This window comes from Sus scrofa, chromosome 14 (assembly GCF_054392235.1).
Source record: "Sus scrofa isolate SSC_HxYL_T2T_F1_AM1 chromosome 14, Sscrofa_HxYL_maternal_Yorkshire_Landrace_v2.0, whole genome shotgun sequence".
NCBI classification, from domain to species: Eukaryota; Metazoa; Chordata; class Mammalia; order Artiodactyla; family Suidae; genus Sus; species Sus scrofa.
This window is the reverse complement of record NC_139396.1, coordinates 58,693,197-58,717,907: the sequence shown is the minus strand read 5'-3', so window position 1 is coordinate 58,717,907 and position 24,711 is coordinate 58,693,197. Positions and strand designations below refer to the sequence as shown.

The following is a 24,711-nucleotide window of genomic DNA, read 5'->3' as shown; positions in this document are numbered from 1 at the left end:
ACCACAGCTCATGGCAAGACCAGATCCTTAACCCACCGAGGAATGCCAGGGATCAAACCTGTATCCTCATGGATACTAGTCAGATTCATTTCCACTGAGCCACGATGGGAACTCCAAAACTGTTTTCCTTTCTAATCTTATTTCTTAAATAGTGCTTAGAGCTGTTAACTTGTCTCCATTCTCTACCCAATGTCTTGGATCTGGCTGTCTCCCTTTCAAAATTTCCAGAGGAGCCTTCTGTCAATTATTTCCATTCTTCCCTCCTTCCATCCATTCTTTCCCCACAGCGGGAGTGATCTTCTGAAATGCAGCTCTGATCATCACTGTCCTGATCTTAGCCCTTTAGTGGCTCCCATGGGTGCATACGGTGATGTGCAGATCCTTCCAGACCTGGCCCATGTCGCCCTCTCCAAGCTCTTTTGCCACTGGCTTGTCAAATATTTTATTTTATTAAAAAAATTTTTTTAAGGGCTGCACGTGTGGTATATGGAAGTTCCCAGGTTAGGAGTTGAATTGGAGATGTAGCTGCTGGCCACAGCCACAGCCACAGCCACAGCATCACAGGATCTGAGCCATGTCTGTGACCTACATCACAGCTCACGGCAACGGTGGATCCCCAACCCACTGAGCAAGGCCAGTGATTAAACCTGAGTCCTCATGGATACTCATTAGGTTTGTTTCTGCTGAGCCACAATTGGAACTCCTCAAAAATATTTTAAAGTGTTCCTGCTATCTCTTCCTTGGATATAATTGATTCGAGTTCCTCTGACTCAGTTTCAGATGTTCCGCTCCTGAATGCCCCATTTATTCAAGGATGTGAGATTTTGGGGTGTGAATTACATTCCTGGAGGTTTGTTGTCCCTTGTCCCTCTTGGCTGGTGCCCTAGTGTTGCCCTGAAAGGCAGGGAGGAGAGCTACATCTTGGGGTTCACAGGTGAGGTGACCCGAGCTCCAGTAGAGTGGAATGGCATCCAGAAATCTGGCCAGGAACCCCCTGATGATGCAGAACTTCCATTCGTGGGGCTCCATTGATGTCAGAAAATTCTAGGACTCAGCTCACAACCAAATTAGGTTCTTAAGGCCCAAAGAGGTGCCCAGACTTATCCCCGAAATTGAGTCCTGCTGTCACCCATTGGCCATGGATTTCATCAGCCCTTTGCTTATCACTGGTCAACGTCAGTTCAACCACATGGGACACCACACCACAGTGTTTCTCTGCCTGACCAATCTTGGCCTCTCCCATCGGCTGCTAGAAAAAGCAGTAGATTTGGGGTCTTTGGGGATGTCGACACCCAGTCGGACCCTCAGGGCCTGATTGTTAGACCTTATACTGCATCCCGGGGCCTGTGTGGGGCCTTTGGAAGCTTCACACTGGAGCTCCCTGGTGCATGCAGACTCAGGTCCTGTCCAGTTCACGTGGAAGGGAGAAGAACAAGGGAGAAAACAGGAGCACATCTCACAAAGATAGCAACAAAACCAAAACGTCATGGAGAGAGAGAGAGAAGAAAAAAGAAAAAACCCAGAACAAAGCCAACAGCAACCTCAGCCTATGCTGTCACTGAGCATAAGCTCAATTTATTTGGTTTCTGCTTGGAGATATAGCACAGTTTTTGACGGATGTGCTGTGCATCCCGTCATTAGGGCTGAAAGAAACATCTCAATATAAATGGAAAAATGACAAATTTTAATATCCTCTTTCCTCCTTTAAGCCCTTTGCATATTTTCCACTGCACTAGTCTCTGGTTGCTCACAGTTAAATAGAAATGAATTCTGCAGGTCTTCACTTCCTTTTATTTTTTTTATTTTTTATTTTTTTGCTTTTTAGGACCGCACTCGAGGCATAAGGAAGTTCCTAGGCTAGGGGTCAAATCGGAGCTGCAGCTGCCAGCCTACACCACGGCCACAGCAATGCCAGATCCAAGCCTCATCTGTGACCTATATTGCAGCTCATGGCAATGCCGAATACTTCACCCACTGATCGAGGCCAGGGATCCAGCTCCCATCTTCATGGATACTAGTCAGTTTCATTAGCACTGAGCCACGACAGGAACTCTCCATTCTTGGGACTCTTAATAGGATGGTTAAGAAACTGCCATGTCCTCTTGGTTGGGGTGGCTCCCTACATGGGTGGGATGTTAGCTTAGAGCTTCTGAGGGTCTTCTTCACATGAGGAGAGGGCCTGTTTGAAAGGAAGTCAGTTAATGAGACATGAAGCTGAGTTGGGGAGGAAGTTTTTTTTGTTTTTTGTTTTTTTTTGGTCTTTTTGTCTTTTAGGGCTGCAGCTTCAGTGTATGGAGGTTCCCAGGCTAGGGGTAATCAGAACTGTAGCCTCCGACCTACACCACAGCCACAGCAATGCTGGATCCGAGGCGTGTCTGCAACCTACAGTACAGCTCACGGCAATGCCAGATCCTTAGCCCACTTAGCAAGGCCAGGGATCGAACCTGTGTCCTCATAGATGCCAGTTGGGTTCGCTAACTGCTGAGTCACGAAGGGAACTCCAAAGTTTTCAAAGGCTTGGTTTGAGTGTGTGAGTCCAGCTCTGCTCGAAGCTGTAATCCACTCCTGGACTTTTGAGTTACATTCCCATAGTTCTAAGATCTTGGAGAGAAGGGCTACACCACAGCAGTGAGAATGAGGGCCCAGTGAGACAAGGTGGGACACAGGTAATTGTGTTATTGTGATTTGTGATAAGAAATGTATATTTGGGGAGTTCCCATTGTGGCTCAGTGGGCTAAGAACCCGACTAGTGGAGTTCTTGTGGTGGCACACCAGGGAAGAACCCAACTAGTATCCTAGTATCCAAAGAACCTGACTAGCATCCATGAGGATGTGGGTTTGATCCCTAGCCATGCTCAGTGGGTTAAGGATCTAGCGTTCTTGAGAGCTGCAGTGTAGGTCACAGATGCAGTTTGGGTTTGGCATTGCTGTGGCTATGGCTGTGGCTGGCAGCTGCAGCTACAATTTGACTCCTAGCCTGGAAACATCCATATGCCACAGGGGTGGCCCTAAAAAGCAAAAAAAAAAAAGGGTGTGTATTTGGTCTTCATCCTTGTTTCTGACCCAGAGCTCCTAAAACCCTTGGGATTTCCTAAGTGTGAGAAGGATAAAGGTGTCTTCTGTGAATGAGGTGACTTTTGGAAGCACCTGAGGATGGGGGCTGATCACCCAGAGAACCAACCAGGTGCTTAGAGGGTTGGAACTTCCAGTCTCACCCCCAACCTCTGGGGAGGTGGGGAATGGGGGAAGCTAGAGATTGAGAGTAATTTCCAAATGGCCAGTGATTTAATCAATCTTGCCTATGTAATGAGGCCTCCATAGAAACCCAAAAGGAGAAGATTCTGAGACTTTGGTGAACCTGTGGAGATTTGGGAGGAAGAGTCCCTTTCGAGAGGGCATGGATGCTTTGTGCCCCTTCCCACGTGCCTTGCCCTATGCATCTCTTCCATCTGTTTATTTCAGAGTTATATGCTTTCATAATGAACTGGGGATCTGGTCATCAAATGGGTTTCCTAAATTCTTCAAGTGCTCTAGCAAATTAACCGAACCCATGGAGAGGGTAGTGGGGACCTCTGCTTTATAGTTACTTGGTCAGAAGTATTGGTAACAACCTGGGCCTGTGATAGGGATCTTGAGGTGGGGGGGGTCATTGGCACCCCAAGTTTGTGGGGTGGGTCATTGGCACCCCCAGTTTGTGTCTGGTAGAACAGCAGCACAAGTAACAACCTGATCTTTAGCTAGTGTCTGAAGTGTGGAGGGACAGTCTTGTGGGACTGAGTCCTTAACCTGTGGAATCAGACTCCATCTCCAGATAGTGTCAGAATTGAGGGGTTCTTTGGTTTTTCTTTTTATAATGATTTTAATTTTTTCCATGATAGCTGGTTTAGAGTGTTCTGTCAATTTTCTACTGTACAGCAAGGTGACCCAGTTACACATACGTGTATACATTCTTTTTTCTCCCATTATCATGCTCTGTCATAAATGACTAGACATAGTTCCCAGTACTACACAGCAGGATCTCATTGCTTATCCATTCCAAAGGCAATAGTTTGCATCTATTAACCCCAAATTCCCAATCCATTCCACTCCCTCCCTCTCCCCCTTGGCAGCCACTGGTTTGTTTGTTTTTTGTTTTTTTGTGTGTGATTTTTTGGGTTGCTCCTTGGCATATGGAGTGCCAGAGGCCAGGGATCAGATCCAGACTACACTTGCAACCTAGGCCTGAACTGTGGCAACGCCAGATCCTTAACCCACTGTGCTGGGCCTGGGATTGAATCTGTATCCCAGTGCTCCAGAGATGCTGCTGAATCCCGTTTCACCACAGCAGGAACACCCAGAATTGGGTCAAATTGTAGCACACCCAGCTAGTGTCCAGAGAATTACTCGTTGGTGTGGAAAAACCTCCCTCCTGATGAACTGAAACTGGAACCTGGACATATTTAATATGATAGTGCCAATATATTTGCCCTTTATTTGAACTGTAAAGCTTGCAATTTCATAGTGTTTGACCTAATATTCCCATTTTTTTTTTCAGCTATGGAAACTGAGGCTGAGAGCTATTAAGTTAATGTAGAAAGTGAAAGAATTAAGCCATGTGAGTCCTTCTAGGCCCCAGAGGAAGTGATGGACTAGGAATCAGACATGAGTTCCAGTCTTCTCTCTGCAGCTACGTAACTGAGTGAGTGTAGCTGCATGCCTTCCTGTCTTACTTAGAATTCTCTGCTTGCAAGCAATGAAAGAAACTTTCATTAACATATGCAAAAAAGAAATTTACTGGAAGAATATAAGGAAGCTTGTAGAACAGAAGAACAAAATCTGAAAAAACAGGAGCTGGGGAAGCTGGGTAGCAGGACTCAGCTGAAGACATGAATGAGCTGCAAAGCCTCAGTCCTAGCTGTAATGCGCGTCCCTGCGAGGCAGCATCTGATTGGCTAAGCTTGGGTCCTAGGCCTGCCCTCTGGTAGTGACGTCATGATTGACAACTCCACTATGATTATATCTGGTACAAGAATGTCTGTTTTCCTAAAGCAACATTGAGAAGCTGTTACCCTCATAAGGGCAGGTAAAAATTGCACGGCCCCTCTATTCTTCCCCTTGCGCCAACTCGCTTTTAATCTACAACATGAATGATTGAGCTATAGGGGTCCATATGAGTCCTTTCCGATGTCATACTCAGAAATTCTGATTCAACTAGGCTGAATGAAGCTAGAAAAAGCACATTTCCAAAACTAGGATTTTGCATTATTCTGTGGAAGAAGCCAAAGCTTGTGACACAATTTCCCCAAATCCATCACATTGCTATAAAATGAGTGGAGAACAAGTGGGGCATTTACCCACTGTGGTTAGGTGGTTGTCACCAAACCCCTCTGAGCTTCATTTTCCTCTTTGACAAAATGGGGCTATTCATTGAAGAGTGCTGTGAAGGTGGTAAAAAGAGAGGGCTAGAGAGGGAAACATATTTGCAAAGTATTGAGTGTTTATTATGCACCAGGCCTCGTGCTGAGTGCAAGACCCACAGCCCCAGAGGTCCCATTGTGGCTCAGGGGAAATGAGCCTGACTGGTATCCATGAGGACTTGGGTTTGATTCCTGGCCTCGCTCAGTGGGTTAAGGATCCGGCATTGCCAGGAGCTGTGGTGTAGGTTGCAGATGAGGCTTGGATCCCACGTTGCTGTGGCTGTGGTGTAGGACAGCAGCTATAGCTCGGATTAGACCCCTAGCTTGGGAACTTCCATATGCTGCAGGTGCAGCCCTAAAAAGCAAAAAACAAAACAAACAACCAAAAAAACCCCCAAACCCCATGGCCTCTTGAAGACATTTCCCAGCACAAGTGAGAAAGATACCCAGCACACATCAGGGGCTCCATGAAGGCTCCTTCCCTTTGCCTCCCAGGCGATGGCGTGACCTCCTGAAGCCTTTTTTCCCCTTTCCACTCTGTTCTGCCAGCCCAGTCTTCGGATGAAATTCTGAAGCTTAAGGATGCTTTTGCAGCAAGTAGCAAGTGTGTCAATGTCCCTCTCCCCCTTTCTTCCTACCTCCAGGCTGGACACCTGGTGAAGAGATCCGGTGTGAGTTTACGGGTAGAGAGGGAAATTCAAACTTTCGGTGTGCGGAAGTTTCTGGAATCACTCAGATAATGTATTGGGAGGGTGGAATCCCCCCTCCCCATCACCCTGCTTCCTTTTTAAAAGGGCGAGATAACTGGGCTACAATGGACGTGTTTGAAGCCGGCCAGCTGTGGGCTGCCCAGCTGACAGAGGCCACAGCTGGAGCAGGAACAGTGGCTGGGTTTCTTCCAGCTGCAAACGAAGGGGTCAACACCTTGAAGGGGAAAAGAAAAAAAAAAGTCCAGGCATCAGCTGGTGGAAACGGTCCCGGAGTTCATAATAACTAAAAGGAAAGCAAGGATTTTTTTTTTTTTTTATTGTTTTAATTGGCAGCTGTCTTTGGATTCTGGTTTAAGAGAGTTTGGAGATTGGAACCCAGACAGGTGTGTGCGTGCGTGCATGTGTGTGTGTGTGTATGCGCGAGCGCGAAGTGTGAGCATGCACACGTGCAGGAAGGAAGGTGGAAGAAAGCAAAGCTGGTTGCCTGTGAATGTGCGACTGGAAAAAGCCAGGAGGGAAAGAGGCAGCTGTGTGTGTGTTGGCAGGGGAGGGAGGGCGACGGCCATCTTTTGTGTGTGAAAGAGAAATTGATAGCGGGAATTGCAGGGCCGAGAGAACGTTCTTTATTGTGCATGTGCACAAAGACCTATGAAAATGGAAAAAACGTGGATGAAAGAGCAGGAAAGGACCTGAACGAGAGACGGAGGAAACCAGGCGGGGTGCGTGAGATTGCAGGAGACAGACCCGGAGCCAATGTGCCGTGAACAGGGCACCATCGGCTCTCTCCTGGCCTTCCAGAAATAGTTTCCGGGAACCGTGGCGCTTTCCCTGCCCCAGCTCTTGGGCCAGCGGCGGGGAGATAAACCGCCCGCGTAGCTTGTCTTGGCGGCCTCTCAGCTGACACTGCTGACAGGCTGCTTTGATCTCGGGTTATCAGGGCCTAACCCTGTGCCCTGGGCCTGCTCTGCCAGCTCCCACCCGCCGCTCACCTCTGCCGAAAGGGCATTCCCTAAGGTCAGGGTTGGGAGGGGCGGCCCGGCTCTCTTGCCTGGTTGGCCTTGGAGCCTGGGTGCTTGATGCAATCAGGGCACCATCTTTTAGTCTCAGAGCAGCGATGAAAAGAGGGCCCAACTGGGGAAAATAATCTTTTGAAGTGGAGCCCACACAAAATGACACCCGCCAGGCAGGACAGAGCCTGTCCCCATGCTGCCCGGGCCTTCCCCCTGCGTGAGTGGTGACAGGAAAAAAAACAGGGGTGGCAGCCCAAACACTTGCATTCTCGTCTTAAGATTGGTGCTGAGTCACTGGGTGACCTTGGGCCAGTCCTACTTCTTTCTCTCTGGACCTGAGTTTCCATCTCCCATCTTGTGAAATTAAAGTGCTTGTGTATCTCTGGAGATCTTTTTTCAAACACAGTCGCGTGCAGAAATCCCTTTTGTAAAGCAGATCAAAGGAGACTGGGGTGGGATGAAGGGGCTAGGACCAGCCAGGACCCCAACACTTCTGCTCTAGTTAGCGAGTTAGCTTCCAGGGCTACTGTAACAAAGTACAAATGGGGTGTGAGTGGCAGGGGGTGGGGGGGTTGCTTAAAACGACAGAAATTTATCATCTAATGGTTCTGAAGGCCAGAAGTCCAAGGTCAAGGTGTTGACAGGGCCATGCTCCTTCCTCACCTCCTCCAGCTTTTGCCTTCTCCTCCAAATGCTGTCAGGAATCTTTGTCACTCCTTGGCTTATGGTGGCATCGTTCCGATTGACCACCTTCCTGTAGCCTTCTTGCCGGGGCTCTTCACATCATCTTCCCTGTGCACGTGTCTCTGTTTCCAAATTTCCTTTCTTTCCAAATGGAAATGTGGTTGATGTACAATATTACACGAGGTTCAGGTGTGCTGAGAAGTGATTTGACCTCGGCACACGTTATGAAACGATCACTGTGATTAAGTCTAGTAATTTGTCCCCATATAAGTTTATTCCATGGGGGATACTGTGACCTGCAGGTGCTACGTTGCCTCCTGGGCTTCAGCAGTCATGGAAGCCCGGGGCTGATTAAAGGCATTACTGGGTGGTCTGTTGGCTGCGGAGATAGCTGGAGATGGTAACACAGCCGGTGGTCTCTTTGGGGACTACTAAGCCTCAGAGAAATGAAAACTCCCAAAGCCACACAACTATAATGTCAATGGGGCTGTTATTCACCATTCTACTAATATTGAGTGAGGGAATGAGCCCTAGATGTGAGGGTTCATATGTTGAAACCTAATGCCCTACGTGAGGGTATTAGGAAGTGGAGGCTTTGCAAGTGCTTAGGTCATGAGGGGACCCTCCCCCATGAATGGGATTTAGTGCCCTTAGAAAAGAGACCCCACAGAGCTCCCTTGCCATTTCCACCACGTGAAGACACAGTGAGAAGATGCTGTCTGTGAACCAGGAAGAAGGCCCTCCTCGGCTACCACACCAAATCGGCCAGCAGCATGATCTGGGACTCCTCAACCTTCACAACTATGAGAAATACATTTTTGTTGTTGTTGTTGTTGTTGTTTTGCCATTTTGTTGGGCCGCTCCTGTGGCATATGGAGGTTCCCAGGCTAGGGGTCGAATTGGAGCTGTAGCCACCAGCCTATGCCGGAGCCACAACAATGCGGGATCCGAGCCGCGTCTGCAAACTACACCACAGCTTGGGGCAACACCAGATCCTTAACCCACTGAGCAAGGCCAGGGATTGAACCCGCAACCTCGTGGTTCCTAGTCGGATTCATTAACCACTGAGCCATGACGGGAACTCCAATAAATGTTGTTTTTAAGCAAAAACAACGACAACAACAACAAAACCCCACATTTATTACATGGGAGTTTCCACTGTGGTAAAGTGGGTTAAGGATCCATCTTATCTCTGTGGAGGTGCGTGTTCCATCCCCTGTCCCATGCAGTGGGTTAAGGATCCAGTGTTGCTGCAGCCGTGGCATGGGTTGCAGCTCTGGCTTAGATTCGATCCCCATGGCAGTTTCCATATGCCACGGGGGCAGCCAAAAAAGAAAAAAAAAATTATTACGATACTATTGACCATATTTCTTGTGCTGTTTATTACATCCCATGGCTTATTTATAACTGGAGGTTTGTACCTCTTAATCTTCTTTACCTATTTTGCACCCTCCACCCTTCTCCTCTCTGGCAACCACTGTTTGGTTCTCTGGAGTATGTTTTTGCTTCATTTATTTGTTTTGTCTTTTAGATTCCGCATAGAAGTAAGATCAAATGGTATTTATCTTTCTCTGTTTGACTTATTTCACTCTAGATTCATCCGTGTTGTTCCAAATGGCAAGACTGAGTTTTTCTTATGGCTGAGTAATATTCCATTGTGTGTGTGTTACATAGGTAAATACATATATCACATCCTCTTCCATTCATCCATCCATGGACACTTTCATATCTTGGCTCTTGTAAATAATGCTGCAATGAACTTTTGAGCACATGTCTCTTTTCAAATTGTTCTTTTGTTTTCTTTGTGTAAACACCCAGAAATGAAATTACTGGATCTTAGGGTAGTTCTATTTTTACTTTTGAAAACCTTCCATCCTGTTTTCCACAGTGGTTGTACCAATTAACAGTTGCACCAACAGGGTACCAAATTTCCTGTTTTTGTAAGGATACCAGTCATACTGGATTTGGTGTCCCTAAGGACCTGACCCTTAGGAACAGGTGGCCCTTAACCTGATCACCTCTGTAAAGACCCTATTTCCAAATCAGCTCATGCTCTGAGATTCTGGGAGTTAAGGCCTCAGCATATTTTTTCAGGGGATCACAATTTGATGCACAATACCTGCTCTACCTTTTCTAAATTTCTGACTCATAGAGTCATAATAAAATAATAATACATAGTAAAATGGTGGTTGTTTTACATCATAAGTTTGAGGTGATTTGTTACACAGCTGTAGTCAACTGCAACAGGTGGTTAAACTGAAATAACATAGGCATTGCCATCAACTCTAGCCAAGTTCAAGCTCCACTTAACATCTTAATCCAATCTATTTACTTCTTGGAGCCTAGTTTCCTCATCAGAAAAATGGGGTTTGATGGAAAGAACATCTGTCAAGTTCCTGGCATCACTGTAGGTTCTTGATAAAGGTCTTTTCTCTCTTCCTAAATGACTTTGTACCACAATGCTCCTGAGACTTGGGGCTAAGTCTGAGTTTCTGAATTCTGTGGGAAGCCCATGGGTCCCAGGAATCAGATCCTTATTTCATGCCTACTTTGGATGAGGGAATGTGTTTCCTTGGCAAGCTCCATGTTTGGAACCCCTTCTCCACTCTGACTTTCAAGACAATTTAGTCTGAGCTAACCTTGGTTTCTTGTTACCCAGGAGAACCGGGACTTATGCAGAGGTCTTGCAGAATGCCTCCAACATCAAACAGCAACTACCCTACTGCGTTCTGAGACACTGAGCGTAAAGAAATTAAAACCATACCCACTCCGTTTCCCTGTAAGCACACACGTAATTTCATTACAGCCGGAATGAAGTGCTGCAGGCGAAACGTGTTTGGGGCTTGGCTGAACCCAGTGTGCTCTTGGAAGACAGGGATCTTTTGGGCCAACCAAGGAAGGATCCTTGTTTGCCTTTTTACCTCCACTCTGTCCATCGGGTGACTTGTAGGCGTGGGACTGACATGAAGACATTGGGTATTAGAAGTTCAGAGGACCATGGATGTATTTTTTTTTAACTTAAAAAAATTGTATTGAAATATACATAAATTTACCATTTTAATTACTTGTAAGTGGCTTTGAGTACCTTCACATTGTTGTGCAACTGTCACCACTATCCATCTCTGGAACTTTGTCCCTATCTCGAACTCAAACCCTGCACCCATTAAGCACAAATTACCCATTGTCCTTCCCCCCCAGCCCCTCAGAACTATCATTTTCCTATTTTGTCTCTACGGATTTTACAGCACCTCCTATGAGTGGGATCATGCAATATTCCTTTTGTGACTAGCTGGTTCCACTTTGCATAATGTCTTCAAGGTTCATCCATGTTGTAGCAGGTGTCGGAATTTCCTTCCATGGTATGTGTATACCATCGTATGTGCTCTGTCATATGTAAACACATTTTGTTTGTCCACTCGTCAGTCTGTGAACATTTAGATTGTTTCTACCTTTTAGCTATTGTGAGTAATGCTGTGAACCTTTGTGTACCAAAACCTGTCTGAGTTCCTGCTTTCAGTCCTTTTTTTTTTTTTTTTTTTTTTTTTTTAATTTGGCTACACCAGTGACATATGGAAGTAGCTGGGCCAGGGACCAAACCTGCACCACAGCAGTGGCCCAAGCTGCTGCAGCAGCAATGCTGGATCCTTAACCCACTGAGCCACAAGGGAACACCCTGCTTTCAGTCCTTTTGGGCATGTAACCAGAAGTGGAATTGCTAGATCAGCTACAGATGTATGTTTTGTGTCACTAGCAGTCTTGAAGATCTTATAGATCTTGGATGCCCCGTGAGCTCTGTGAGATCCTCTCCTTTCTCAGTAACTCCATATGCATGTGCTCTCTAAGTTTACTGCAATATTGATGGCCTAAAGTATCACTGAAGCTCAGGTTAAGATCTTGTGAAAGAATCAGAATTCTTTTTTCTTTTTATGGCCACACCCTCAGCATATGGAAGTTCCATTAGAGCTACAGCAGCTGGCCTACACCACAGCCTCAGCAATGCCAGCACCGAGCCACATCTGTGACCTACACTTCAGCTTATGGCAATGCCAGATCCTTAGCCCGCTAAGTGAGGCCAGGGATCAAACCTACATCCTAATGGATACTAGTCATGTTCTTTACCTGCTGAGCCACAACAGGAACTCCAGAATCAGAATATTTTAAGAATGATTTAATATGTAATCATCTAGTAATAGCGATAATAATGATATCTAATATGCATTGAGCACTCTGTAAGGTACTGTCCAAGGAATTTTGCATTTATCATATAATTTTATCTTCACAACAATCTTATGAGGTAGATACTATGAATATCTCCATTTTACAGAGGAGGAAATGGAGGCTTTTTGAGGCTGTATAACTTCAAGGCCTACAAGTTAGGATTCAAACTTCTCTGATTCAAGGGCACTCTCTCTGAAACCCTGAATCTTGCAGCTTCCATTATGGTGTCAAAGATGCTTTCATGACAGCTGTAAGGTGACCTGATACATTGAATGTCGAGTGTCACTATGACTCCAAAAACTTCATCCAGTGACTTAATTGGTGACTCCTCTGTGCTAGACCTTGTGGATGTAGTGTGAATGGAACTTTGTCCTTGTCTCCAAGGGACTTAACGTCTACTGGGGAGAAAAAGATGTACAAAAATCAAGTTATTTCAGTGGCAAGCAATACATAGAAACCCAGATCCTATAAACATAAGTCCTGAAAATGAATTTAACTGTTTACAGTCCTTGAAAGGAGAGTAGGGTACATTACATAATGGGAGAAAGAAAGGTGGGAGTTGGGAGTCAGCATCTAGGATAAAAAACAGGGTTCATTTCCCCCCCCCTTTCTTTTTCCTCTCTTCTCCATTTCCTCTCTTTCATTGGCTTTTGACTGGATTATTATCTCAGGATCCCACCATAGACACCACCCATGTGGTGGGAGAAATGGCCTTTAGCATCTTCACATGGCTCCTTGATCCCCACAGGAAGACGGAAATCCTCTTTCTAGCATCAGTATATGTATCCCAGGGAAGGCCTCTGATTGGTCCCATTTTGGTCATATGCCCTTTCCTGCCAATCACATAATAGGATGGAGTTAGTTCTATTATAGATCATGCCTAGAAAAGAATGTGTCCAATATAGTCAAAGGCCAGAAGAAATAAGATAGAAAAGATTCCTGGGCAGACATAAATAAGAGTTATCACAGCATACTCCAGAAATAATCTGGGCTAGGGGTTGAATTGGAGCTGCAGCTGCTGGCCTACATTATAGCCACAGCAGTGCCAGATCTGAGCCGCATCTGCGAACTAAGCTGCAGCTTGAAGCAATGCTGGATCTTTAACCCACTGAGCAAGGCCAGGAATCGAATCTGCATCCTCATGGATCCTAGCTGGGTTCTTAACACCCTGACCCATAATAGGATCTCCAAGGTATCTTATTTATAAGAAACAAACCCCCCTCAAACTGAGTTTATAGCAAGATGAAAACACCATTGGAATGGAGCTGAAATTCAGAATTAGATGTTACTTTCTGTGTCTCCTTATGACCATATGACATCTTACCTCTGTTTTTCTCTGTACATCTGTTTTATTCTTTCTCTTTCTCGTTGAAGAATAGTTTTTTCAGTTCAGCACCAAGTGGATGGCAATGGCCACTTCAGCCCCAACTATAAAATACTGCTGTCAGTTCCAGCATCTGATACAGATTGACCAGAGTCTCTGTATTTCTGGTATCTGGCAGAAAAAATGGATTGATCCAGCTGGGGTCAAAGGTTTATTCCATTTCTGAATGTTGGTAGGCTGAAGAAGTGGGATTGTAAGACACTATCTAAAATGTAGGCAGGATTTCCCATCGTGGCAGAGGAAATGAATCTGACTAGGAAACATGAGGTTGCAGGTTTGATCCCTGGCCTTGCTCAGTGGGTTAAGGATCTGGCCATGAGCTGTGGTGTAGGTCGCAGATGTGGCTCAGATGCAGTGTTGTTGTGGCTGTGGCACAGGTGGGTGGCTGTAGCTCCAATTAGATCCCTAGCCTGGGAACCTCCATATGCTGCAGGTGCAGCCCTAAAAAGACCAAAAGTTTTTTTTAAATGTAGGTATACCTCTTCTGTAAGTTGTCAGTGATGAGGATGTGGGGGGGGGTTGGGACTCCTAAGATATGTGCATACTTGTGATGAAAGTAGCAATAGAAGCATCTTTAAGATATAGAATACAGAAAGAGGAGAGAGTTCCTTTTTCTGGAGAACTGAAAAAAAAAAAAAAAACCCATGTTGCTGAGGAGACAACTTCTGGGTTAGTTTTTGAAGGATGAAGAAGAGTTTTTCTAAGGCAGGTGTATTAATGAGGATGGAGTGGGTTCTGATGGGTAACAAACAGACTTCAAAATCTTAGCAGCTTGACACAACAAAGTTCAGCTCCTTGCTGGCCCTGTGTGTCTTAGATTTGCAAGGTCTCTGCTCCACACAGTCATTCAGGGACTCAGCCTGATGGAAGTGCTGCCATTTTGTCAACTTGCCTTAAGGGTGGACCATTTGGCATCCTTGGTCAGTGTGAAAGAAGAGAGTGGAGAATCTTGTGTGGGCTCCTCATTGCCTCAACCTGGAGCTAAAGCACTTAGCTTCTACATTAAGGTCATTGTCTACAGCTTGCGGTGTGGTCTCAATCAACTGCAAAAAACTGAGAAACGTAGGGGCTGAATGGAGTAGTTGGGGAGCATGACTGTGTCTGCCATAGTAGGTGAGTGGTGAGGTCATTTTTGGTGAAGCCAGTGGTTCTCAACCAGGGCATATTTTTATCTCCCTAAATAACATTTCACGACGTCCAGAGACATTTTTGGTCATCATGGCTGGGGATACTATTGACATTTGATGAGTAGAGGCCAGGGATGCTGTTAAACATGCTATAATAAGCAGGACAGTTCTCACCACAAAGAATTATCTGACCCAAAATGTCAATGGTGCTGAGATTGAGAAACCTGGGGTCAAAGGAACACACTGAACAAAGGGACAATGGTGAAAGAACATGGTGAGTTGGAAGAAGCCATATAGCACAGTAGTTAGAAGTGTGGACTCTTGGCTCCTGGGTTCAAATCCAGCCTCCTCTACATGACAGCTGTATGATCCCTGGAGAATTGCACAGCATCTCTGAGACTCAGTGATGGAGAATAATGGTAGAATCCATTTAGCACATAGCCTGGCATTTAAAATGTCTCAGCAATGGGAGCTGTGTTATGACCACTTATATTTGTAGTTTAGAGTGGCTGAAGCATAAAGAATAAGAGGGGCATTTATGGTAGGTGTAACTGGAGAGGTTGACAAAGACTAGATCTTGGGCCAAAGATGGGAGCAGTACTTGAAGGCTATGTTATATGAGCTAACTTTTTGAAATTGATGTGAAATTCACATATCACACAATCATTCACTTGATTCAGTGGCAATTGTTGCATTCACCATGTTGGGCAACCACCACCTCTTCCTAGTTTTTGTTATCCCTGAAGAGCACCTCATGCCCATTAAGTAATCACTGCCTAATCCTCTCCTCCAGCCCTGGGCAACCACTCATCTGCTTTCTGTCTCTTTAGATTTGCCTGCTTTGAATATTTCATATAAATAGACTATTACAATATGCAACCTTTTTTCCCTGCTTCTTTCACCCAAGCATTGTGTTTTCGAGGTTCATCCACATTGGAGCATATATCAGTATTTCAGTCCTTTTTATGGATAGTAATATTCTGTTGTTTGGATATATACTGCATTTTGTTTATCCATTCACCCATTGATGGACATTTGGGTTGTTGACCTTTTGGCTCTTGTGAATAATGCTGTATGAACAGACATGTAAATGTGTAGACATATGTTTTTGCTACTTTTGGGTATTTACCTAAAAGTGCAGTTATGGGGTTGTGTAATTCTATGATGAAGTTTTGGAGAAACTGTCAAGTTATTGCCCATAGATTTTGAGTGTTTACTCTGTGCCAGGCACTGTGCTGAGTGCTTTACATGTATCAAGTAGCTCTGTCCTCAAGATCCATGAGGTTGCTTCCTATAATTTCCTGATATCCTGGTTAAGGGAACTGTAGCACAGAGAGCTTAAGCAACTTTTCCACGAACACTCAGCTAGTAAGAGACAAAGCCATGAAAATGGGACCCACAGAAGAGTTTCGAGCAGAGGAACAAAATAGATTTAATTCTTCCTTCTCGCCCTCAGTCTCTTCTGTAGCATTTTCAAGCATCAACTCTGGGGTGAGGAATGGTGGAAATAAGTTGGTGGGAATTGGAGAGCAGGAAAAAAAAATCATGTCAACATTCTTGGAAGAGTTTCATTTCCCCTCACGTGCTTGAACATGGACATACAGGGCAAGCTTGGTGAGAACTGCTTTCTGGCTAAATCACTGCGCTGTTTGACAAGGCTGGGAAGGAACTGGGGCTTCAGCCCGGCTGCCTGGTCTGGGTGGGCTGTGAAGAGTGATGTCATCAACACCCCATTTTCTCTGTCTGTTTATCTTTTCTCCCTCAGGAGCCATGGGGGTGTTGGGACACTTCTCAGCTGTGTGGATTTTAGTGTGCGGATTTGTGTGTGGCTGTGGGCTGTGGCGGTGGGAGGTGGCATGCAGAGGCCTGGGTTCCTTCTATGTCCCTTGGGGCAGGAGGGTGCACCAGGGTGGGGCTGAAAGGGTAGGTGTTTCCATTTCATATTCAAGGGTTGATTGCTGTCTAGAGAGAGCCGTCAGTTAGGGCCTCCGCCCTTGGGGTCCCCCAGTCCAATGAGGAAAGTGGGCTGGACTGTCTTTGGTGACATCAACTTTTAATCATTTTCAGGCCATTATGAGCACCTACTGTGTGTCTCCATTGTTCTGAGCACTGGGGAGTCTCCAGTGAATCAGAGATTAGGCTCCTGCCTTTTGAATTCTCTTCTTGGGAGGGAGGTTGGCGGCCAACAAAGGGCTAAGGATGTATCTGACGGTGGCACGTGTTCTGGGGGATAGAAGGAGGGAAGGACATTGGAAAGAGAAGGAGGATGCTGGTTTGAATCACATGTAGGAAACTTGTAGTCGGCAGAGTGATACCACTTCAAAAATGTCCACATCCTGGAATTCCCTGGTGGTTCAGCAGGTTAAGGGTCTGATGTTGTCACTGCTGTGGTATGGGTTCAATCCCTGGCCCTGGAACATTCTGCATGCCATGGGCACAGCCAGAAACAAAAAACAAACAAAAACCCCAAAAAACACATCTCGATCCTTGGGACCTGTGGCTATGTTGCCTTACATGGCAAAAGGCACTTTGCAAGTGTGATGAAGCTAAGGATTTTAAGATAGGGAATTATCCTGGATTATCCAAGAGTTATCAGTGATAATCTTATGATCTTCATAAGAAAGGAGCAGGAGGATCAGAATCAGAGGAGATGTGACAATGGAAGCAGAGGTTCAGGTGATGCAGGGCCATGAGCGAAGGAATGTAGGTGGCCTCTAGAAGCCAGAAAAGGCAAGGGAACAAATTCTCTCCAACACCCTCTAGAAGAAATGCAGCCTGGCTAACCCATTTTAGGCCTCTGACCTCCAGAACAGGAAGATAATAAGTTTGAGTAGTTTTAAACCATTAAGTTTGTGGTAATTTGCTACAGCAGCCATAGGAAAGCAATACAGACTGAATGAGGTGATACCCTAAGACTCACTGGGGAGGAGCATTCCATTCCAGGTGGAAAGAACACCACGTGCAAAGGCCCTGAGGTATAAAGTATACTAGCACAGCAGGTGCTGTGATAGAGATAATAAACATTGGGCCTGTGTGTTTGTGAGTGGGAAGAAGCCTTAGAAGAAAGGATGCTTGGACCCAGGACTCCAGGGCTGTAAGAAGAACACTGGCTCTTGAATCCAATTGACTTGGGTTCAAAGCCCAGCTCTGTCCCTTGTGACATAGCTTTGGGCAAAGCCCTTTCTCTCTCCAAGTCTCTGTTGCCTGATCTGTTACAAAAGGCCAACAATAATTCCAGGTGGCACTGTTTTGAGCTATTCCACATCAAATCCTCAGCCCAGTCTGTGGCCCACACGTGCTCAGTTCACATTTGGTATGGTGATGCCGAGGATGGTGATTTTGGCATAGGAGGAGAACTGGGAAGCCAACTTGGCTGCAGGGAACAGCACCAGAAAAGCACCAGGAAGTGTGGCAGGGCACAGCTCCCTGGATGCATTTCCCCTACTATACTGGATGCATTGAATAATTTTAGGATGCTTCTGCAGACCTCCCTTCTCTGCCTTTTCATATGGTGTTGCTCACAGGGTCGGAGGTTGCCCTCACCCACCTTTCCTAGGAAAAGGGTTTCTGACCAGTGATGTGATGGGAAAACCGGCTATTGGCTGCCTGTCCTGCTCGCAAGCTGGTCCCTAGAGAATGGGCAAGAGTGTGGGAAGTATTCCCTGCAACCTGGCCCCACCTGTGAGCAGAAGGTCTTGAAAGGGAGGCAGGAAGGGGATTCAACTGACTGGACTCTGCCTTTGTAGGGTGACCACCTGCTTCATGCCAACCTCTGCCAACCTCCAGGTGAGTTATAACTGTGACTCTGCTCACCTGAAGGGCAGTTTGGGTCCTGGCAAAGGCCCATCAACTGTATGCAAACAGATTTGCCTGAATCTATCTTTTAGCCCTTTTACAGCCTTTGGGTTTCTCTAGGCAAATGCTGTGCTTTGATACTCATTTTCTTCCCAAGCTATGTAAATACCCATTTTGAGCTGCACCCACGTGGTGGGCAGGTGAGTCAGGACTAGTTTGTTGTCTTGGGCCCTTCTGATGAGGGCAAAGGATCCAGATGGATCTGCAGAAGAACATCGGAGAGAATGACTGATTTGGAGAAGGGGCAGTGTAAAGGGGGTCCTCAGCCCAACAGCACTAGCTGCTGGGGAATCAGAATCTCCATTTTAGGTGTTCTCTTCGTGTTTCTGTGGTTAATGAACCCTACTAGGGTCCATAAGGATGTGGGTTCGATCCCTGGCCTTGCTCAGTGGGTTAAGGATCCGGCGTGGCTGTGGCTGTGGCCGTGGCTGTGGCTGGCAGCTGTAGCTCTGTTTGGACCCCTAGCCTGGAACCTTCCAAATGCCATGGGTGCAGCCTTAAACAGCCCCCCCCCCAAAAAAATCTGTTTTAACAAGATTCCTAAGAGCTGGGGGCCATATTAAAGTCTGAGAAGCATGGTTTAGACTGGTGGATCGCCAAAGTCACTGCCAGTTAGAAATCCCCAAGGAGCTTTAAAAAATACCAACACTCAGGTCCTGCCCAAGAGATTCTGATCTCACTGCTCTGAGATGGGGCCTTAATATTAGTAGGTTTTAAAAAGCTCCCAGATAATTCTAATTGAAGATTGCTGACTTTTACCTAAATCAGTGGTTCTTAAATATTTGCATGCTTCAGAAAAACCTGGAGAACATCTTCAAACACAGACTTCTGGGCTGGTGTGGGCTGGTAAATGTTTAACCACAGGCTCTCTAGGGTGGGCATGGGGTGGGGGGTGGGGTGGAGAAGAAGCACTGATTTGTAGCCAATGTCTGTTGCGTAACTATTCCCTCTGTGCCTCCTGTGATCCAGGGCAAGCTGGCTCCACTGGCCACCCTTCCACCCCCAGGTTTCTGACTCAGTAGGTCTGGGGTGGGGCCTGAGAATTTGCATTTGTAACAGTTTCTACTGTTCAACAACAGCCCATGTTACTGCTGTTCCAGGGACCCCTGCTTTGAGAACCACTAGGTTAGATGAGTGGTTGGAACCAGGTGGGACTTTCAGAGACAATTCAGATCAACTTGTGATAGGTACTCAGAGGGCTGTGTTGAGTAGGATTCTGATGCTGGGTGAGGCTGAGTGAGAAAGTGCTCTACTCATTTACTGGTGCCTTCCACAGGCAAGTGATGGGGGCGTTGGCTCTATCCCTGGATTTTCTTGAGTGCTGCGTACACACAAAGGAGTGAGGAGTTAGATGGAATTGCATTTCCAAAGGATGTGGGGACGATAAGAAGGGCAGCTCAGGAGTTTCCTCATGGCTCAGTGGGTTAAGGATCTTGCGTTGTCATTGCTGGGGCTCTAGTCACTGCAGTAGTGAGGGTTTGATCCCTGGCCCAGGAACTTCCACATGCTGTGTGCATATCTGAGGAGCCGAACAGAGAAGATCAATGTTAGTGCAACTCCCTCATTTTATTTTATTTTTATTTATTTATTTATTTATTTTTAGGGCTGCACCTGAGGCATATGGAAGTTCCTGGAGCTGGGGGTCGAATCGGACCTGCAGCTGCCAGCCTACACCACAGCCACGGCAACACAGGATCTGCGCCGTGTCTGCCACCCACATCACAGCTCATGGCAATGCCGGATCCTTAACCCACTGAGGCCAGGGATCAAACCCCCTTCCTAATCGATACTAGTTGGGTTCTTAACCCGTTGTTAGCCACAATGGGACCTCCCAGCAACTCCCTCATTTTAGAGCAACAGTTTCAAAGAAGGGATGGTTTCCACCCAAGGTGCTCATTTAGCTTCACTTGGGCTATAGTTCTCAGATCTTGAAAAATGTCAGAGAAGACTTTGGAAGAAAATTACTCAGGCTGTAGAATGCACCAGCCGAAAGAAGGTTGACGATAAGGCAGAAACCATAAAGGAAGCTTTTCCAACCCCAATGGCAGGGCCATGCTTGAACTCCCCAGGCATTCCAGGAGCAGAGAGCTAGAAAAAAAGAGGTGGGAGGGAGGGAGGGACCTCCAAGGCCGGGTGATGGAAGATAAGAAATTCCGATTCCAATCTCTTCACTTCCTCTGCTTCCTCAGACCCAGGCTGTCTATAAACTGTATGCAAATGTGTTTACTTAACATTTTACTTCGGTACGAGTCACTCGGCTGTCAGGAGCTGTATCAACATGTCAGTCGGGTTGAAGAAACAAGCATTTTGAGTGGAAATATTTCGGGTAAACAGACACAATGTTATGACAGATCAGCTCGGCCCAAACATAGGAAGGCGGGGTGTGGAGACGGTGGAGATGGAGGGGGGGCGGGGATGAAGCCCCAGAAAGTAGATCTTTTTACCCTGGCTCTCGCACTGGATGGTCAGCTCAAAACAAAGCGGGATTTTTATGACTTGTGTGTGAGTGTGTTGGGGCGTCGGGGTGCAGGGAGTTTCCCTCCTCTCTGGCGTTACTGTATTTTGTCAACTGAAGTTAGCAGGCCTGCTTGGTGGGTTACCAGGCACATTCCTCTCGAATGTCCCTGCTGATTCCACAGGAGGAAATCGGGCAAGAAAAAGAAAAGACAACCCTGGATTAACTTAATTAGCGATGGGGAGACCAGTTGCTTGGCTAAATCTCACAGCCTGTTGGAAAAGTTGCCCTCCTTTTTGCTTCTCACTCGGGCTCTTTTGCAAACTGAATTCAGAGGAGGGACAAAGAGATGTCCTTGTTTGTGGTCAGGGGGTGGGGGTGGGGATATGCTCCAGGGGAGAGGTGACCTGGGCCTTAGGCCACGTGACACATAGCTTTGAATTTCATTTTTTGGAGTAATACCGTTGCCCGGTTCAATAACCAAAAAGCACAAAAAAAGTATTTCTCTAATCCATCCATTTTTTTTTTCTATCTCTCTTTAACTCCACACCCACCCACACACACATAGATTATGTTTTGTTTGGTCTGTGTCTATTTTTAGTCCCCCAGCCATATCCATTCAATGGGTGCTGCCTAGAAAAGAATTCGTATTTCCCTCAAACTAATACTGCTTATTGAGCCCCTACCACGTGGTAAGTGTAATCCTGCGAGGTTGGAATTACTCACCCCCAGTTGGAGATGAGGAGTCCCCAGGCTCAGAGAGGTGAAGGGGCGTACCCATAGCCACACAGCCCCACGGCCGTGGAGAGGGTCCCAACTTCAACTCATGTCTGGCTGTCTCCAAGGTCTGTGTTCTTTCAGCCACATCAAGTGCTTGGTTGAGCCTGTGGATGATAGAGGTTGTGTGACAAGGTAACTTTTGGAGGACCTAGGAGCTGTCAGCCAACCCAGCCAGGCTGAACTTGTCCACTCCAGAGATGAATTCGTCCAGGAAGGGGACCACGTGCTCGTCCAAATGTGGGACAAGCCGGCAGCTGCCTCAGGGGTGTGCTTGGAAGATGTTGGCAAGGCCCCCATGGCTCAAAAATGCCTCCTCTCACCACCTGTCACATGGCCTCAAATTCCACCATCAGAGAGGTATGCCCCTGGGCTTCAATTAAAGGCTTTTGCGGGGCAGGGTTTACGTGTAGACACTTTCCCCAGAAAGGATACACCTACGCCCTTCTCTTAAGGTCCTCTCTCCACAGGACAGTGGGCCCACTGCTTGGCATTGGAGGGTGGTTTCATGGTCCAGGTATCCTGGGAGGCAAGAAGGGGACCATCAGAGAGGTTGTGGGGAGCTCAGTGATGGGTTCCAATGTTTTTAACCAACCATCATAGGGAGTATGGGGCTGTTTAGAGACAAAGCTTTGCATGTTTGCCAGAGAAAGACGGCCTCTTAAGGCCCCACCTGTCTTATCCCCAATCCCGCCTGATGTGTTTTAGGCTGGAACCCTAAATAGCCATGGCAGGAGCAGGGGAAGCCCAGGGCTTGTCACGGGGTCGCAGAGTGTCACAGCTGCCATTCAGCCAGTCTCAAACTCCAATTAGTCACGTTCTTTCTTAGCCCTTTTTTCCATGATTACACCACCTGTAGGATTATTTTCTTAATATTTTCCTTTAAACTGACTCACTTGAAAAAGAATAAACATCTATTTTAAGGCTAGCAAGCATGTATTTCCTTACTAACAAAAGGATGCAGACAAATTCAGGCCCTCTGGCTTTTGTGTGACGAACGCAGTATTTCTTTTTCTTTCTTTCCTTTTTTTTTAAAAAAAAAGGAAAACAAGCATTCATGAAAAGTTGAAAAGAAAACATTTATACACACATCCTTTAGTCTGTATCACTTACAGTTTGATTTGCTTATCGTCTTTTTTTCTAGTATGTGTTAAAATAGCGACTGTTGGAATAAAAATTACTGCTTAACCCAGATATATCATATGATAATAGGTATCATGTCTTTTCCTAATAGCCAACTTTATATATGGAGAAACCGAGATTCAGAGAGAGAAAACACATGCAGGGAAACACAGCTGTCTGAGAGTCATGTGAGGCTAAGAAGCCCTGGAAAGATGTAAAAACAGCACCGGATGGGGAGTTGGGAGCCCCTGGCTCCAGATCTGAGAGCAGAAGCAATTTCTGTTTCCTCTCTGGGCTTTAATATCTCCAATTATGAAAGAAAAATAATGACGTTACTTTGGGTTCTTCATCTAGGGGTCTAGGATGATGGGGGTTGGCTTGGGAGTGAACTTGAAGTCCCTGGAATTTTTTTCCAATCCAGGTAAGGTTCACATAACATAAAATGAACCATCTTAAGGCCAACAATTCATTGGCATTTCATCCATTCACAAAGTTGTGCGACCACCACCTCTGTCTAGTTCCACTTCTATCTAGATCCAAATATTTTCAAGCAGCCACGCCCCTCCCCCCCACCCCCTGGCAAACACGGGTCTGCTTCCCATCGCTATGGATTTACCAATTCTGGTCATTTCATATACATAGAATCATGCACTATGTGGCCTTTTGTGGCTGGCTTCTTTTACTTAGCATCATGTTGTTGAGCTTCATCTATGGTGTAACACCTAGCAGTACTTTATTTCTTTTAACGACTGAATAATATTCCATGGTCTGGCTGTACTGCATTATGTTTGTCCTTTATCCATTCAGCAGTTGATGGACCTCTGGGTTATTTCCACCTTTAAGCTATTATGAATAATACATCAAGGTGCCACGTCCAGTGCTGCAGGGCAACAGGAGATCCTGGAGGAGGGACGGCACGATATAAGAAAACACACAAGACTCCTTTACATCTAGAAAGTGGAGGACCAGGAGGCACTCTGTTCTGCAGAACAAAGGCGCCTAGGCTTTAGCCCTTGTGACTTTTATTAGGGAAGGGGAGGTAGGTTAATGAGCAAAATCAGGTGCAGGTCATGATTAAGCTGTCTCTTAGTGGTTGTGCTTTTGCAGGTGCGCCAAATTTGTTTACTGCAGAGTTTAGCAGTTTCAGTGCTCTCCAGCATCTAGGGACATTCACACAGAAGTTTTTGTGTGGACGCTTGCCTTCAGTTCTTGGGTATGTAACTCAGAGTGCAATTGCTGGATTATACGTACCTCTGTGTTTAACTTTGTGAGAATAGTCCCTGGACATTTGGTGTGTGTGTCGGAGCATGTGCCTTTCAGGAGATGGCGTTGGATCAGATTCTCAGGAAAAGGTAAGCAGCACAGAAAATGAGGACTTCTTCCCTGCCCCCCAGTGCCTCTTCCGGCTTTGAGATTCTCCTGCTCTTGACTCCTGGCTCCCAAAAGACCTCATCTTCCTTCTCATCTTGTTTCGCTTCCTTTAACCGGCTGACTCTGTGCCAGGCAGTGGGCTGGGCACAGGGGATACAGTTGAAAAGGCTTCTCATGGGAGGTTGGGGGCAGAGGTGGGAGAGCATGGGTCAGAAAGGCTTCCCGGAGAAGGAGGCTCTAGCTGAATCTTGAAGCTTGTCTGAGAGTCTGGAGGGCCAAGTGGTGGGGAAGGGCGGGTGGGGGTTTCTGAGTGAGGAGACAGCATTTCTTTGGCAAGAATGGAGCTGGCTGGAGCTCGCTCTCCTTCTCCTGGCGGCTCAGAGATGCTGGAAGCACACATGCTTGGAGATACTGTCTCCTCCACCCACCCGCTCATCAGTGTGGGGAGATGCGGGCCATTACTCTGATTGCAACTGAAAGCGGTGGCGGTGGCCCAGGGCACGTCTGAGGATCACTCAGGGCCCCGGAAAAGCCAAGGGGGCCCCTCAGAGGGTCGCCCCCCTGAACACCAGAGGCAGGTGCTCCGCCAGCTTCCCACACAG

General features: G+C 46.5%; 1 long non-coding RNA gene across 10 annotated transcripts in view; it reads left to right on the top strand.

The window, feature by feature from the left end:
• The first annotated feature begins 23,878 nt into the window (after window positions 1–23,878).
• LOC110256790 (uncharacterized) overlaps window positions 23,879–24,711 on the top strand; it is a 396,755-nt gene continuing 395,922 nt past the window's right edge. For 9 of the 10 annotated variants that reach the window (XR_014826191.1, XR_014826190.1, XR_014826187.1 and 6 more), the window contains exon 1: window positions 23,884–24,090. This is a non-coding gene — a long non-coding RNA (uncharacterized LOC110256790). Of the gene's footprint in view, window positions 24,091–24,711 lie in introns of all 10 variants that reach the window. The other variant, XR_014826189.1, reaches the window with a different exon arrangement.